This window comes from Anser anser, assembly GCF_964211835.1.
Source record: "Anser anser genome assembly, chromosome: 1".
Lineage (NCBI taxonomy): Eukaryota > Metazoa > Chordata > Aves > Anseriformes > Anatidae > Anser > Anser anser.
The window spans coordinates 43,979,483-43,994,279 of record NC_139720.1 but is presented as its reverse complement, the minus strand read 5'-3'; the positions used below and the strand labels follow the sequence as shown (position 1 = coordinate 43,994,279).

Here is a 14,797-nt window from a genome sequence, read left to right as displayed (position 1 = left end):
ATAGGCATGCTGATGTATGTTACACGGCAATATGTATTTTGACTACTTGACAAAGAAAAATCATATCCATGACAGCTGCTTGTCAGGCAAGTAGTCCTGCTAAATGGCAGCATGGCCACAGCCGTCTGTTTTGAGGTGTCTTCTGGGGGGTGCTTTCCGGAGCCCTGGTGTGGCTGGTTTCAGAGACCTGAGACCTGGGCTTTACACTGGCAACCGCTTGCAGTCTTCCCTGATGAGCAGCACTAGGAGCTGTGAGCATTCAGCAGCTTTGAAAATTGCATCATAGGCATCTTAAATGGTACTTTTCAAGTGTGCATTCGTTTTAAAGCTTAGCAGCTGGCCTTTTGGCCGTATATATAGATCACACACACACTGAACTGCTTACTAGGAACAGCAGCTATTTCAATCCAAAGAAAAAATACACGTTTCCCTTCTGCCTTCTTCCTCCCCTCTTCTGTGTGGGATGAGGATGCCAGGGTGTACCTTCTGTTCCCCGACGGGCAGAGAGACCCTGAGCTGGACTCCTAAGCTATTTTCCTGTCAGTTTTCCTAGAGCCTTCTAGCTCTAGCAAATGCTCACCAATGGGGCCGACCACTGTAGAGCGCTACCTGTTCTTTGGGTGACTACACTACAACCCGCTGTATTTTCAGTGTTGCTGACGCCTGGCAGCGGAGTTCAGATGTGTGTAGCCTTACTTGGGGGCGAAAAGGACTAGGGACGACACCAGCGGAAGGCACAAACATAAACCTGTAACTCAGAGCACACAATTAATAGGATTGCAATTTTGGGCAAGTCTCGGGGTAGCAGGAGCAGGTAAGACAAAGCCAGCGTCGGGAACTCATTTTAATTTCAACCATCTTGTGCCTGTGTAGTTGGCTGTCTTTGTTTAAAGAACTTGGCCTTCAGGTAGATTTTATTTGGACTGCTTGCTTATCTAAAGAACATTAATGACTTTCCTTGAGGAGCTCTAGCCAGCACCTTTGCACCGGGGGCTCTCCTCCAGCCCCATTTTCTCTCCTCCATAATCTCCCGGTGCCCGGCAGCAAGCCTTTAGGGTACATGCGCGAGTGAAAGAAGCTGGAGTTGGGGAATTAATATTCCTGGAACATAACACCAGCAGCATGCACACGCTGAGGAGAATATTAGAGCTATTAGCGGTGGGAGTTTGGAGAGCATGCAATATCTAGATGGAGAATTCAGTGTGATTAATCTGCCTCTAAGCAGCAGCCTCCGGGCTCTGGGAATTCTGTGGCACGTTTGAAATCAGAACTTTTTTTAATTACCTTTCCGCATCAACAAAACAATCGCAGTTGTGTGAAAATAAGCCCCGTGCAGCCCCTGCCCTGTCTCTGGTTTGGTGTTTTGGGGTGAGACGCGCCGCCGAAGCGCGGGCTGCTGGCGGTGCCGGCAGCGCTGACGACGCTTTGCACGAGCGCGGAGGGACTCGGCCTGGGCGTCCTGGCCGCTTTCCAAGGCAGGTAATTGCGCCGTGGGCCGGGCCGGAGCAGGCCCGTTCTCGTTTGTGTGCACGTGTTGGGTTTCTCTCTTTTCCCCGCTCCTTCGCTGCGCTTCCCCACCAGCGCGTGCCGCTCTCCCCGCCGTCTGTGGGCACCCTGGCGCCGCAGCGGCCATGTTGTCTGCCCGGCCGCCGGCGGGCCGAGGAGGATCCCCAAGGGGAAGGAGTGGGATAAACATGGAGGTCTCTCTCATATAATCCAGGGGGATTCAGTCTGTATTAAACCTGTACCATAGTCGTGGCCAAACAAGGAGCAAGGCTTTCTGAGGAGCGCGGTGGGTACAAGGTCTGTTGGGTGCCCGTAGCACACCTTCTCCCCTCCCTCTCAGAAGGAGAGCGTATGCCTTCCATTGCAGCCTGTGTTATCGCTGCGCTGGCACTGGAAGCCATAAAATGACACAGGCAGCCAGGGAAAATCTTCCCAGGTGCTGAGACCATGCCAAGGCTGGGAGGAAAACCCTCGCGGTGCCCAAGGCGCTGGCGTTCAGAGCCCGTCCAGGACGGAGCGAGCCGGCGCAGAGGAGCCTCCCTGGGAGCCCGGCAGCGCGCCTCGCTGGCCCGCAGAGCTCCCGCTCCTCCCAGCCCTACCTGCCAGCCGGCTCGTGGCGGGGATCTGGATCGCTTCCCTCGCGCTTCTCGCTCGCTCCATGCACAGCTTTCCCTCCTGCGGCATGGCAAGCTGCGGGAAGGGGCAGGCTGCCGCCGCCCGGCGCGCTCCTGCCTCCGGGCTGGCCTTGGTGAGGCTGGAGAAGAGGGGTGGACGCGCCGCGAGCGGCGCGGGCTGCCTCCCCTTTGGCTCCACAATCCGGTTAACTTTGTAAATATTACATCGTCTGCAATTAGCGTGCTTTAATTTTTTTTTACTCCTTTCACTTGGCTGTAGCTGTGCCCTTGGCTTATCCCTCTGAATTCCTGGCCTTCAGGCATTATTAGCGCAGTGCAAGTGTTGGAGTTGCCTTTCTTCAAAGGGAGGAAGAAAATTCCATTTTGAACACAAATAAGAGGGTCTTTTTTTGCCTATGTACCAAAATATTTGAGGTTGTGTTAAGTCTTGGTAAATTGCTGTTAAAAACCCTCCAACTGAATAAATGAAGAAGACCCCAAATCCTGCAACTATGCAGGCCAAATTAAGCCCATACTTACTTAATAACCCCTTTTGGGGGGGAGGCGTTATTTCAGAAATGACCATAGAAGTTTATATCACGTGCTTTTGCTCCCAAAGCAACATGCAAGCATCGCTTTGCATTGGGAGCACACTGGATCTTTCTTTTACCTGTCTCAGTCTACCTGCCCCTCCCCAGGGCACCTAAAAAAATGAAAATATGACGGGGAACTGAAAACCTCACCGTTGAACTCTGTTGCCTTGCTTAGGCCTCTAGTACAACTTCATTACCTGAAGCCTGAGCTTTAATACCTCTTTTATTCCAATTACAGTTTAAAAGTGGTTTCAGATCCTCAGGTGGAAAAAAAAAATGAATGCATGCTAATTAGCGTTACCTCAGCCCAACCCGCGACTGCGAGACCTCTGCTGCCGAGCGTCACTGCTAGCGCGCTGCCGCTTATCCCAGCTGGCTTTTTCAGTGCATCCCGGGTGTGACCTGCAGCCTCCGGTTATCTCAGCCCTTTTCCCCCGCCCCTGCCTCCCCAAAAGCCTCTCTCGATCCCCTGCAGTGCTCCTCGGTCTTAGCCCCAGCACCTTTTCTGCATCCGGAGCGGGTAACTCGGGCAGCTCTGTCCCAAAAGGGCTGCAGGAGCGTGGGCAGTGCTGGAGGACGGTGGCTGGTCTGCCACTTGCTGCTGCCTGCGCTGCTCAAACCACTTGTAAAAGGTATTTCCATTGTGGTCACAAACTTTACCGGGAGGGGGGGGGAGAATAAGAAAAGAGGATATGTGTTTTTTTACGAAAAAAAAGCCATTTTCTTGGCCAGCCATTTCCTGAGTTCCCTTTGTTACTACTGCAGATATGTGTTTGAATAAGAGCCGTTTCCCCTCCCCTCTCCTCGTCCTCCCTGTTCTACCCTGCAGTGAAGTCACAATCCTGTGTTTGTGGGCTCGGTGTGATGTCAGAGCCCCAGCCTTGTGACTTCACTCGCGGGCTCAGGCAGAAGGTGCAGACGGGGCTGAGAGAGGAGAAAAAAAGCCCCCTCCTCTTCCCTCCCCCCCCCCCTCCACCCTCTTGGTTTATAAAACCAGTAGCTGAGATAAATCGGAAGGGGGTGGGGAGAAGCAGCAGGGAAAGCTGAGAAAGATGCCAGAAAGGTACAGTAAATGGGCTTTATGTCTCTCTCCTTCTCGAAAGTTTAGAGTGCAAAATGGCCCGGCGGAGGCCGGATCCGGCAGGCCACGCGCGCAGCCGTGCGCCCCGCGTGTGCGCGCGTGTCACCCCGTCACGCCGCGGCCACCCGGGGAGCGTGAGCGCGAGCGGGGGGCCGCGGGGCAGGGGCTTCGCGCGGCGTCTCGCGGGGACGCAGCTGGAGCCCTCTCTTCTCGGCCGCTGCCAAGGCCCCAGCTGTTGGCTGCTCCCCGCAGTCTGGCTCCAGCTCTGGAGACCGACATAAATGGGTTATTGGGTTTATGCATGTGCCCGCCTGGGTTATTTTTATTTTTATTTATTTATTTTTTTTATATCCCCCCCCCCCTCCTCCTTCCTTCATCCCCCCTCCCTCCTGTATCCTGTTGACGGTGGTTTTTTTTGTTTTGGTTCCTGAGGTGTTTGGTTTTTCCCCCCCCCCCCGTTCTGCAGGTTGAGAGCGGCGAGGGGGTGGTGGGGTGGGGGCCCTGACGGCGATGGGTGTGCGCGGGGAGGGAGGAGGGCAGGGCCTCGGGGTCACATTCTCAAGGGCTGGGAGATGGGATTTCTTCTTTAATATCTCCATCTTTTTTTTTTTTTTTTTTTCCTTTTAAACTGACGACAGCACAATAGCAGTGTGGGTGCACCAGCAAAGAGCAACCTCAAAAAAAAAAAAAAAAAAAAAAAGAAGGGGGAAGGAAAAAAAAGGGGGTGGAGGAAAAGGGGGGGGTAGCTTGCCCCTCCCTTCTTCTTCAGCATTTTTTTTTTTTTCCTCTGTCCAATTTACCGTTCATTTGAGATTTCGGACAAAGACAGGGACAGTGGGTGGGCTGCTTTGAGTTTTGTGATATAATATGACTGGAGCGAGAGAGTAAAAGGCAGACAATTAGGGATCGGCGCGAGGGCTTTGCTCATTCAGTCTGTTGAGGAAGCCGTCATTTTGTGTTAGTGCGTGCGTCTGGAGGAGGAAGGGTAGCAGAGAGTGACAGTGGAAGGATGCCTAACACCGTGTTGCGTTTGTACTTGCTGAATGCCCGCTCCGGGAAACGGGGGCTTCAAAAGAAAGGGCTCAGGGAGCGGGGGTCCTTCTAAATTTGCCCCTGTGGCGAAGCCAGCCCAGACCCCGGCCGCTGCGAACGTGATGTTGGGTTGCAGCCTGGGAAGGGGAGGGCTGAGGAGCGGGGAGAGCATGCAGGTGTCACCGTGCCCGGTGCCCCAGCTCTGCCCAGCGCCTCGCCCCGGTGGCCAGCTGGGCTAAATCCTGGTGGCCAAGCCCCGGCCAAGCCGTGGGGCCCATGCGGCTGTGGCACCGGCCTCCTCCGCTCCTGGGTCGCCCGGGTCCCGCCGCGCGTCCGCCCCCGCGACCCGCAGCGCGTCCCGCTTTTGTATTTATTTATTTCTTTATGTCAACTGCTGGACCCTGGCTGTCCTCTGCCAGCACGTTTCAAGGCTGATGAATAGCACCCCCTGCAGTTATAGAGCCGATCTTTTGTAGCGCAGATGTATAATTAATCGTGCGGCACTTTTGCAGGCTGAGCGGGCTGGGGGGAGGCACCCCTCTGCGGCTCCGCGGCCCTCTGCGACGGGACCCGCGGCCTGCGCCCCTCGGCCCTGCCCTGCCGCCCGCGGGGACCTTCGGTGGGGAAAAAAAACACAAAACCCAACCCAAAACGCTGAGCAGCCGAACCCCTGCACCAACGCAGGGGTTGTTTGCACCTTGGCTCCATCATGGTGGTGATGTTGAGGGATTTTCTGCCGCCCCCCTCGGCTCCCCCAGGCACGGGAGGGCAGCCACGCGGGTCACCTCACGGGACCAGGCGCTGCGAGGACAACGAGGGACACGCTCCCTGCGGCGTCGAGGGTGGCAGGGGACATCCAGGGTGTGATTTAGCCGCGATTAGATACGGAAGAGATTTTAAGCCTCATCATCTTGTCTAGGTACGGCAGGATTGTTCCCTACAGGGTTTTCCTCGGTTCTTTATCTACACCTGCTTTTAAATTACTCCTGAAAGAGGAAAAAAAAAAAAAAACAGCGGAGAAAACCCTTTGCTTTGATTTCTCTTCAGCTGGGGACATCCGTCGCCCAGGACTGTAACCAGAGGTGTTCGGGGAGGGGGAGGAGTGCATCGCTTCAACCCCATGCCAGGATGTGAAAGGATTAAATCTCTTTCCTAAGCAAAGTGAAAGGTCCCCAGGTGTCTTCTCTCAGGCTCAGAGATTGCAGTGGGAGAAGTGAGGCAGGATCCAGCTGGGTAAGAGACCTCATCAAGAGGATAAAAGCATTTAGGGTAAAGGACAGCCTGTCTCCCTGAGTAGGGGAAGTAATCAGCGAGGATGTGCAAGGGTCTCTCAAAAAGCCCGAGGCTGGAGATGCTTGTATCAGAGCAGACTTTCCAGGCGCTGGTGAAGGGGAACAAGCCGAAAGCGTTAATTGGTTCCCCCTTTCTGTTAAGATATTCCCTTTCCTGTAACCACCACTATTTTTACTTTTTTTTTTTTTCTTTTCAAAAAAACAACTTCTCAATCTCAATGAAGAGAACTGTTAAGGAAACCCCCTACTTACCACCTAAGGCTAGCTGCTGACTTACTGTTTCTGGAGATGAGATAATGCTAGCTGATTGCAAACAGGGTGACTACCCTTTCTCATCAGTGTTAGGAGTAAGCCGGCACCTTGATCTGCAGCCTGGGGAATGAATCATGCTGCAAGAGTGGGAAACGCCGCGGGTTTCAGAGAAGGGAAGTCATCCCTTCGCTCACCCCTGCGTGGCTGCGATGGGGGGGACCTGAATTGCAGGCTGCTACCCCAGGGGAGGTGAAATTTCACCCCTGGCAAAACACTTTTCCTCCCCTAATCGAAACAGCATCTCTTGGTTAGACCTGGGTTCAGCCAGGGTTACCGCGGGCCCCACCGCAGCCCTCCGGAGTGCTTCTGCTCCTTGTGAAAGTGTTTGTGTTGGGATATCTTTTAATCTTATTCGTGGGTTTGGCTATTTCTAAAGCTAGGTAAAAACAACGGAGACTCATAGAGTTGATAGAGAGAAATGCATCGTGCTTGCTGAGTCTTCTCTTCCTGCTCCTGTGCTCGCTGGTGGTGTCCTAAGAAGAGGTTCCTACCTTATTTTCAGAGCCCTGATGGAACTGACGGCGTTTTATTCAAGTCTGGTTGCCCTGAGCACGTTTACAGAAAAGTTAAATAGGTGGCCTCCATTCCTTGTCACCTCTTTGGGACAAACGTGAGTGCCAGTAGGGTTCCGAGCTGCAAGAGGTGGTCTCTTCAAGAGGGACGATGACAGCCCCGATACATAAGCAGAGGTTTTGTTGGTATAAACCTAAACCTGACCTTTAGCAGGCAACTGGAAGGGTCCCTAGCATCCTGAAATAGGAACTCCATGAGATTCTACTGGGCGTTCGCATCGCTTGGACCCTCTAAAGATAGATCTCTACAGACTTTACAAAATTAAATGCTAATTTTCTGAACCTGGGTCAGTTTCCTCTGTTACCTGATAGGTTTTAAAACATTGTCATCGCTTGGGGTACATGGATGAATATATGCTTCTTTCCCATACCCCAGAAGTGTAGGCAGTGCCCCTAAATATTTGAAGATGCTGTGTTTGAAGTCATAAGTTCTGTACGTTCGCATGTGCCCTACCCTTCTTAGGATTTGAACATGTTGCTAATGTAATACAGAGCACTAAAATAAGAAATTAATGTCTTCTGAAATTCAGAATTAGGGCTTTTGAGCATTGTATGTACTTTTATGAGTCTCAAGATACAAAGTAATTAAAGCGGTTGTTTGAAGTGTTTTTTTTTCCCCATGTTTTGTTAGCAATATGAGATATATAAGTAAACAGTGGTGAAACCTCTAAAATATTTTTAATAAACCAATGTCTCCGATGAATCGGGACCAGAAAACATCACTACATGTGACAGAAAAAAAAACGTATAATTCGGTTTCTGCGCCAAGAAGATAATGAGATTTCACGTAATGTATATCTTAAGTGGAGCCTAAGACTACCGCTATGGAAAATAAATACAGCCTTCTTAGCAGATGGGCGTAGAAGACCTTGGTTCTGGTCTAGTCTGATGTGCTCTGCTTTTGCCTCTTTCTGCTGCAAGCCCTTCTCGTGCGCTGAGTAACGCGCCTGGTGTCTGTAGTACGATAGCAGCAAGGTGCCTGGAAGAACTAACGCTGCTCCTTCAGGGACCTTTTTTTTTTTTTCCCGGTTGGAACAGCTGAGATTCAAAACAGCCATTGCGTGCATCAGGGAGGAAACCAACAGGGAGTGAAGTAAGAATCAAAATCTTAGCTGCCTCTAAAATTTGGGACTGTATGTCATGGGGATTTAAGCTTGTCAAGCCTGGAAATTCCCACTTCCCTGTAGGCAGAAAGAAAACCAACAAATGAAACCTCTGTAAAAGGCCAGCGGAATTAAAGGGAACAAAAAAAAATCCTTTTCTGTAAAACATGTTCTGGCAAGGCAGAGTCGGTTTTCTGCAAGACCATTGTAAAAGATGAGTTCTTCTAATATTTGAATTTCTCCTTTTATTTAGATATGTTTAGCAATTCAGATAATGAAGATTTATTGATGGCCTTTTCTGCCTTGTTGGAGACAGTCTTGCCAGAGAATCATATTTGTGTGGCTTTCTATTTTCATTTCCACCTTTATTGCTTTGGACATCAGCATGGAAATGTGCTCCTTTTTTCCTCAAAAGTTCAGCTTCTGTTGTTCCTAGCCTTTTTACTGGACTCAGATTCTTTTGTCTGCAACATCACAATCACTTTCACAGCAACTAATTCTGATTCTGCCAGGAGCAGCTTTTTGGCAGGAGGTAAAAGGAATAAGCAGAAGAAGCTGAGCAGGTCTTAAGGTACAAAGATCCTATTTTCATGAATCAGCTCCTTGTAACGGGAAGATGAGAGGACAGAAGTGTTGCGGGATTAAAAGATAGAGCAGAATTGTCTACCGTATAGGTGATTTAATTTTTTTTCCTGCCATGATTCACGCTGCCTGCCTTCAGCTGCTTTATCATTTTTCTTCCTTTGAGAAACTCCAGAGTCCTTCAATCCAGTTGTTGTTCTGCTGCAGGAATTTGGCTCTAGGACTTAGCACTGTGGCTTATGGAGGTGCTTCTGGTGCCTGGAGGAGAGCCACTTGCAAGCGATGCACCCAAGACGTGACAGTCGGTAGGCTGATTGATCTCAAATCCACGTTCTTCCAAAACGCTTTCCAGCAAGTGCTCAGGTCCTGTGGCTGTCTTAGGGGGAAAGTTCAGTATCGGTGAATTAATGAGAGGAGAGCCCTCCCTGTCTTTGCTGCAGTTCCTCGGGAGATGTCTGATGCTGCTTCTCCCTTGCCCAGGGTCAGACGTAACACTTTTTATCTGAAGTAAGCGTAAAAGAAATAGGAGGAAGGTGTGGGGAATCCTGGGGCTAGATGGGAAGAGAGGTAGGAAATGTTAATGAATGCAGCCATGCTGATGTCTTTCTTGGAGGAAGAGAAACAGGCTCGCTGCCCTTGCTTTACACTTGCTTAGAGACTTAGCTGTCCCACCGTGAGTATCAGTTTCAGTCCCTGGTTGCGTGACCTGTAGGTGCCTGATCTCGCTGTCATCTTTTGTATCATCTGTCTTCAAGCTAGTCTCTAATGCCCATTCCCCTAGCATCTAAGTGCCTCGAGATGAAAGCTGTAAAAGTGCAGCGGTGAGCCTGTGCACGACACGGAGTTGTGTAACGGGGGAAGGATTAGGATGAGGGCAGTGCTTTGAGGGGACGGTTTTCGCGCCTGTAAGAAATCTGCGTGCCTGACTCTGGAGCCTTCAGCCTTCTGGTGCTGCTGGTTCAATGCTTTTCATCAGCAATGAAACCTTTCATAAAGGAGAAGAAATCTCTCAGAAATCTCTCAGAGGACCCCGCCAGCTGCGTTCAGACATCCTCTTTCGGCTAAGAAACACTGGGGCGCCCCGAGCCTTTCCAGCACCTGTTACCCACAGACCTGTTCTCAGTCCCACAGGCTGCATCCCTTGCAGCCGGGCTGCAGTCCTCCCCCCTTTCAGGCAGAGGGAGCTCAGGGGGGTGTGGAGATGAGGTGTGGTGGAGGTCAGGAACCGGGCACTCCTTCCTTTCCCCCCCCCAAGCTGCTGATGTATGCTCCTGCAGAGCCATAGCAACTGAGTAATCACTGAATTATGGCTAGATCAGAAGTGGTGACCTCAAAGACAGAAGGAGACTCTCCATCTCCATTTGTCAGTCCTCTCAGGGTCAGAGGGAGATTTTTCTCAGGGATCTGTGGGAGAGGGGAAAGGGATGTGCAAGGTAAGCCTTACATTAAGGCATAACAGGAGAAAAACGTTTGCTTTTGCCATTGGCAGAGCTCGTATCCGCTGAGAGAGTCATTGCTGTTTCCATATGTGAGAAGGCAGCAGGGCGTGTAGGAACAGTGACTCTAACCCCAAGGGCTATTTATGGGGCTTAATTTCACCCAGAACCTCCCATCCTTCGTAAGGGAGGGTTTCAAGTCTTGAGGCTGTTTTCCTTCCCGTCTCTGGCTTGTTCGTGTGCAAGCACTTTGATTAGGTGGGAGGAAAAGATGTCTACGGGGACACAGGCAGAGCTTGGGAGGGTTTTGTGGTGGTGGTCCTGCAGCGGCTGCAGACGATTAGGGCTGAGCTGATTTCCTTCCACACAAAGCAGGGACTTCAGTCTTATGAGGGTGGTGCGGTGCATCTGCTCAATTTATAGGACTTACTTTCTGATTACAGAATGTATTTGCTGGAAATTTACATGCAAACCTCTTTAGTTTGTTCCGTTGATTTTAAAATTGGTCCTTTAAGGGTTTATTTTGGTAAGTGACCGATTTTGGCCTTAAATCCCTGTTCTCTTTTTTTCCTCTTTTAAGAACTGAAGAGCAATTTGCTTATAAGTTGCTTTAAGCGCGTGTGGATACTATTGATGGCTTTATGCTGAACTAGAACTGCTCGCGTGGATGCTAGATACCAGCCCTGGTCACCCATCTGCGGGGTCAGAGCCCAACAGGAGCATAACGGGATTGCTTTCTCTGTTAGTCCTAACGATGTTTTATTTATAACAATATTTTGTGTAACTGATCATCGTTGAGTAGTTGTCACTGAATGGGTAAGTCAGAAGGTTGACTTTCTTTCTTCTGGAAAGAAAGCGAAGCATTCAGTGGCAAGGAAAAAAACTGGTGATGTGAACAAGGTATACTAATGACGGTGGTTTTTCTTCCGGAGTCTGCAGACAGCCAAAAATTAGGTTCTGAGAGAATTAAATTCTCCATTAAGCTCAGTGGGGTTGTATCTTAAGGCCCAATACATCACTTCAAAAGCAACAAAGTAGATGGCATCTGTGCTCACGTGATAGTTAATTAATATATTTTGGTTCTTTTGTTTTCATTCTAGACTTCAGGTGATCCTGTAGGTTACCAGTGATGCCTGCTGTAGTGTAACAGCTGACGATAGTGTGGAATTTGCCTGCATTTATAGCCTTTTTTTTTTTTCTTTTTAAACAACTTCAGTTTATCCTTGTAAGATGTTGAGGTTTTAGATTTTTTAAAACCTGACTCTTGTGCTTCCTTTACGACACCTGTTAGTAGTCAGTAGCAGAGATGGAAGCGCTGTGGTGAAGCAGACAGAGATCCAGGTATTTAAGGATGCAAATTCACTTACTTTTGCGCCTTTGAGAAATTTTTGACTTGTGATTGCTAGCTCTCTTACAGTTTTATAGCATTTTTTTGGGCATAACTTTCTCTGTTCATGCTGCAACTTCATTTTGTACGTGAGGTAAGAAATACCTCGATACACCAAGCATGTATAAATAAGCTGTGTTTTCATGTATTTCTATATACTAAAGGGTTTTACTTTAAGGTACGTTTAAGTTTAACTTAAGGTAAAGCACTCGAAGCACTCCTGCCTTATAAATCTACATAAAGGATTGACCTCAATTGACATTTCCCTTCGGAATCAGAAAACAGATAATGGAAAATCAAATTATAAAACCCTTATCGAGTTCCCCCACCCCATTACGGCTTTTATCACCGTCCTCCAGCCCCAGAGGGAATGCTGCTTGCACCAAGCTTTTAGCATGCGGTGAGAGTCGACGAGATTAGGGCTGTTTGTGACGGGAGTAAAGTAACGGCTTGTCGCGGCGAATGCGCTGGCGGAGCCTCTGCTCCAGACGAAGGAGGCAGTGAATGACTTCCACCTCCCACGAGGGAGGCACCACGCCTGAAACACTGCTTGCAAGCGGGCAACAAGTGCTGGCGAGAGCACGGGCACGCCGCACGGCGGGAGGAGCAGCGTGCCTCGTAACGCAGCGCCCGTGTGCCCAGCCGCGATCCCCAGGTAGCGCACGCGGGGCACGCCGCAGTAAGCTAATCCGAGGGAGATAAGGCACGGATCACAGCAGCGGGCTTGGCTCCGAGAGGAGGATTCCTGGCCTTGTGCTGAGCCCAAAGAGGAGCGGAGGAGCAGGCGAGTCCTTCCTGGGCGCTCTCTTTGGCCACGTGGTTGTCTACCTGCCCTCGACGAGAAATGGAAGCAGCGCTTGTCGGACGCGCCCGGTGGTTTTCCCGGCCAGCTGCCATCGTTCCAGCCTTATCCCGACGGAATCTCAGCCGGTCTCAGAACTGATTTTGACAGATAACGCAAAGTGCGCTGCGTGGTGTTTCGCATTTATTTTTCACGGAGCAGGACACCCGCGGGGGAGCCGCCGGTGCTTTGAGGACAGCCCTTCTCGGCAGGTCGTTGCTTTTTGGGGTGAGCTGGGAGCCGCGGCCCTCCCTCAGATAAGGCTGGCTACAGGAGGGTGATGTGTGCCGAGGACCTGGGCGAACAAGGCTGGGCAAACAGGGCAGCTCCCGAGCGCGTCGCATCGGCTCGGCGGAGCTGCCCGCCTGTCCCCTCATTTCTGTCACGTCCCTGAGGGAAAGCCACCACGAGCGGTGAACGTTGGCCAAACTTCAGCTCCTCAGCCGCAGCAGCACCACCAGGCGCCCCTAACCACCCCCCCCCCCAGTCCACGGTCTGTAGGAGCCTCGGGAGCGCTGAGGGTGTTTATAAGAGCGTTTATTCGGCTGCTGAGGCGGTTCCGAAGCGGGAGCCGGGAGCAGCTCAGCGCGCAGCCCGCGCCCGGCCTCCATGTTGGGGAGGTCCCTTGGGGGGGGGGGGGAGGGACGCTCCCTCCCGCCACCGCGTGCGCGCGCACGCACAGATACACACCGCCGGGCGCGCGCGCGCACGCTCCGCTCGCCACCCACCCCCCCCTCCCCTCCGCCCGGCCGGGACCCGCCGCCTCGCGCGCCGTTCCCGCTGGCGCCGAGCGGCCGCCGCCATTGGCTGGGCGGGGGTCAGGTGACCCCGTGTTATTTCCTGCGTGCGCGTGCGTGCGCGTGCGGCGTGTGCGCGCGCGGCCAGGATGCAGCCCGCCAGCCCCCCGCCGCCGCCGCCGGGCCCCCCCCGGCCCGCAGCCGGGCCCCGCCGCTGAGCGCCCCCGCCCCGCGCCCGCCTCCCGCGGCACGGGGTGGGGGGGCGGGGAGGGCCGCAGGTAAGGGCCGGGCCCCGGGAGGTGCCCCCGGCCCCGGGAGGTGCCCCCGGACCGCTTCACCCCCCCCCCTCCCCCTTTATTCCTGCAGGGAGCCGGCGGCCGTGGGCCTGCCTCTGGGGCTCGGGGCCCGCCCGGGGTGCCCGGTGGTCCCGGCCCCTCGGCAGGGTTGACCTGGCCTCCGTTGGCGGAGCGCGGCCGGGCCGCTGGCGGTGCTGCCGGGAGCTGGTTTTCCTTACCTCCGGGGAGGACTACGGGAAAGTTACGTAAGCCGGTACCGGAGCCGGCCGGTGGCACCGGGGCTGCGTTGTGAAGTTGGAAACGGGGCTGCGGTTGTGTGCGAATCAACAAGCGTCTGCCTGCGCGGGGGGGGGGTTGGCACCGCCAGAATCCCTCGTCTCGGTGGGTGGACTGCTGTGGCTCTGTGCTGTGGCTCTTACCCGTAGCGTTACACCTCCGTTAGGAGGGCAGGCAGCCTGCTTGAATCCTGGCGTCGTTTCCCACACCATTCCGCTTCTCTTCTCCGCCTTTGAAAACAGGAGGGGAAAAGAAAAAAGCGAGATGCCTGCGAGGGGACTGAGGATCAGTTTCTGAGCTTTCTATGTTTAGGTTAGTGTTTTGAAAGCTATTCGTGTCTGCAGTGGCTGTTGCCATCTGTTGATTCCACGGGTAATTCCGAGCAGTCCTTGCTTTCCAGCGTGCTTCCTGATCAATAGCTGCGCGTGTAGCAGTTGGCGCACCTTTAACCCGGCTCTGCTCAACCTTTCCGCTTGCCCAGAGCGGGTGGATGATGGACACGCAGCAACCTTCGCGTTACAGATGCAGCATATTTGTTAAATTCAGTTCAGGAAGAGGTGTCCGTTTGGTGGAGCATATGTGTTACACAGAACAATATTAAGCATTTTAAGTTTTCACTTGGCTGAAAGCTTTTTGCCTTCAGTGTGCCGCCCTACAAAATGTGGATTTGTTTCCTTTACCTTGAGTTGTATGAAGCTGTATTTTTTTTAAATCCATCTCTGCATTAGGTTCGGTTCACACATAAATAGTCATCTACATTAAAATACTGCAGAAAGTATAACTACCAAAAAGAAACGAAAAAAGAGTATTTATCAGTCACCTTTCTCTTAATAAACTTTGTTAATAGTACAAGGAGAGGAGGATAGTATTTGTCCACTTCTGTAAATTGCTGGCATGTGGAATGCATATTTTTGTATTTTCTTAACTTTCTCCTGGTTAAGTTAGCAAGTAAGGTACTATGCTTTCTGAGGGGGAGGATGACAACACCTTTTATGTCAAAAATATGACTTGCTACTGTACATTTTCATTGCTTACGGTTTTGGGAATAACCTCAGACAAACTGATAGCTTTGGGGCTTTGTATTAATGCGCTTAAATGTCTAGGGGAGGTTTTTGGACCTTCTTGCAAGTTTGGTAT

At 51.9% G+C, this 14,797-nt stretch overlaps 1 protein-coding gene across 7 annotated transcripts in view; it reads left to right on the top strand.

The window, feature by feature from the left end:
- Window positions 1-14,797, top strand: part of TCF20 (transcription factor 20) — a 119,859-nt gene that overhangs the window by 48,719 nt on the left and 56,343 nt on the right. The window contains exon 1 of one of the 7 annotated variants that reach the window (XM_083844844.1): window positions 3,752-3,776. The exons of 4 other annotated variants lie outside the window; for them this stretch is intronic. The gene's annotated coding sequence lies outside the window, so the exon portion shown is untranslated. Of the gene's footprint in view, window positions 1-3,751; window positions 3,777-13,208; window positions 13,367-13,948; window positions 13,973-14,797 lie in introns of those variants that run through there. 2 more of the 7 variants (XM_083844842.1, XM_083844843.1) reach the window with 2 other exon arrangements.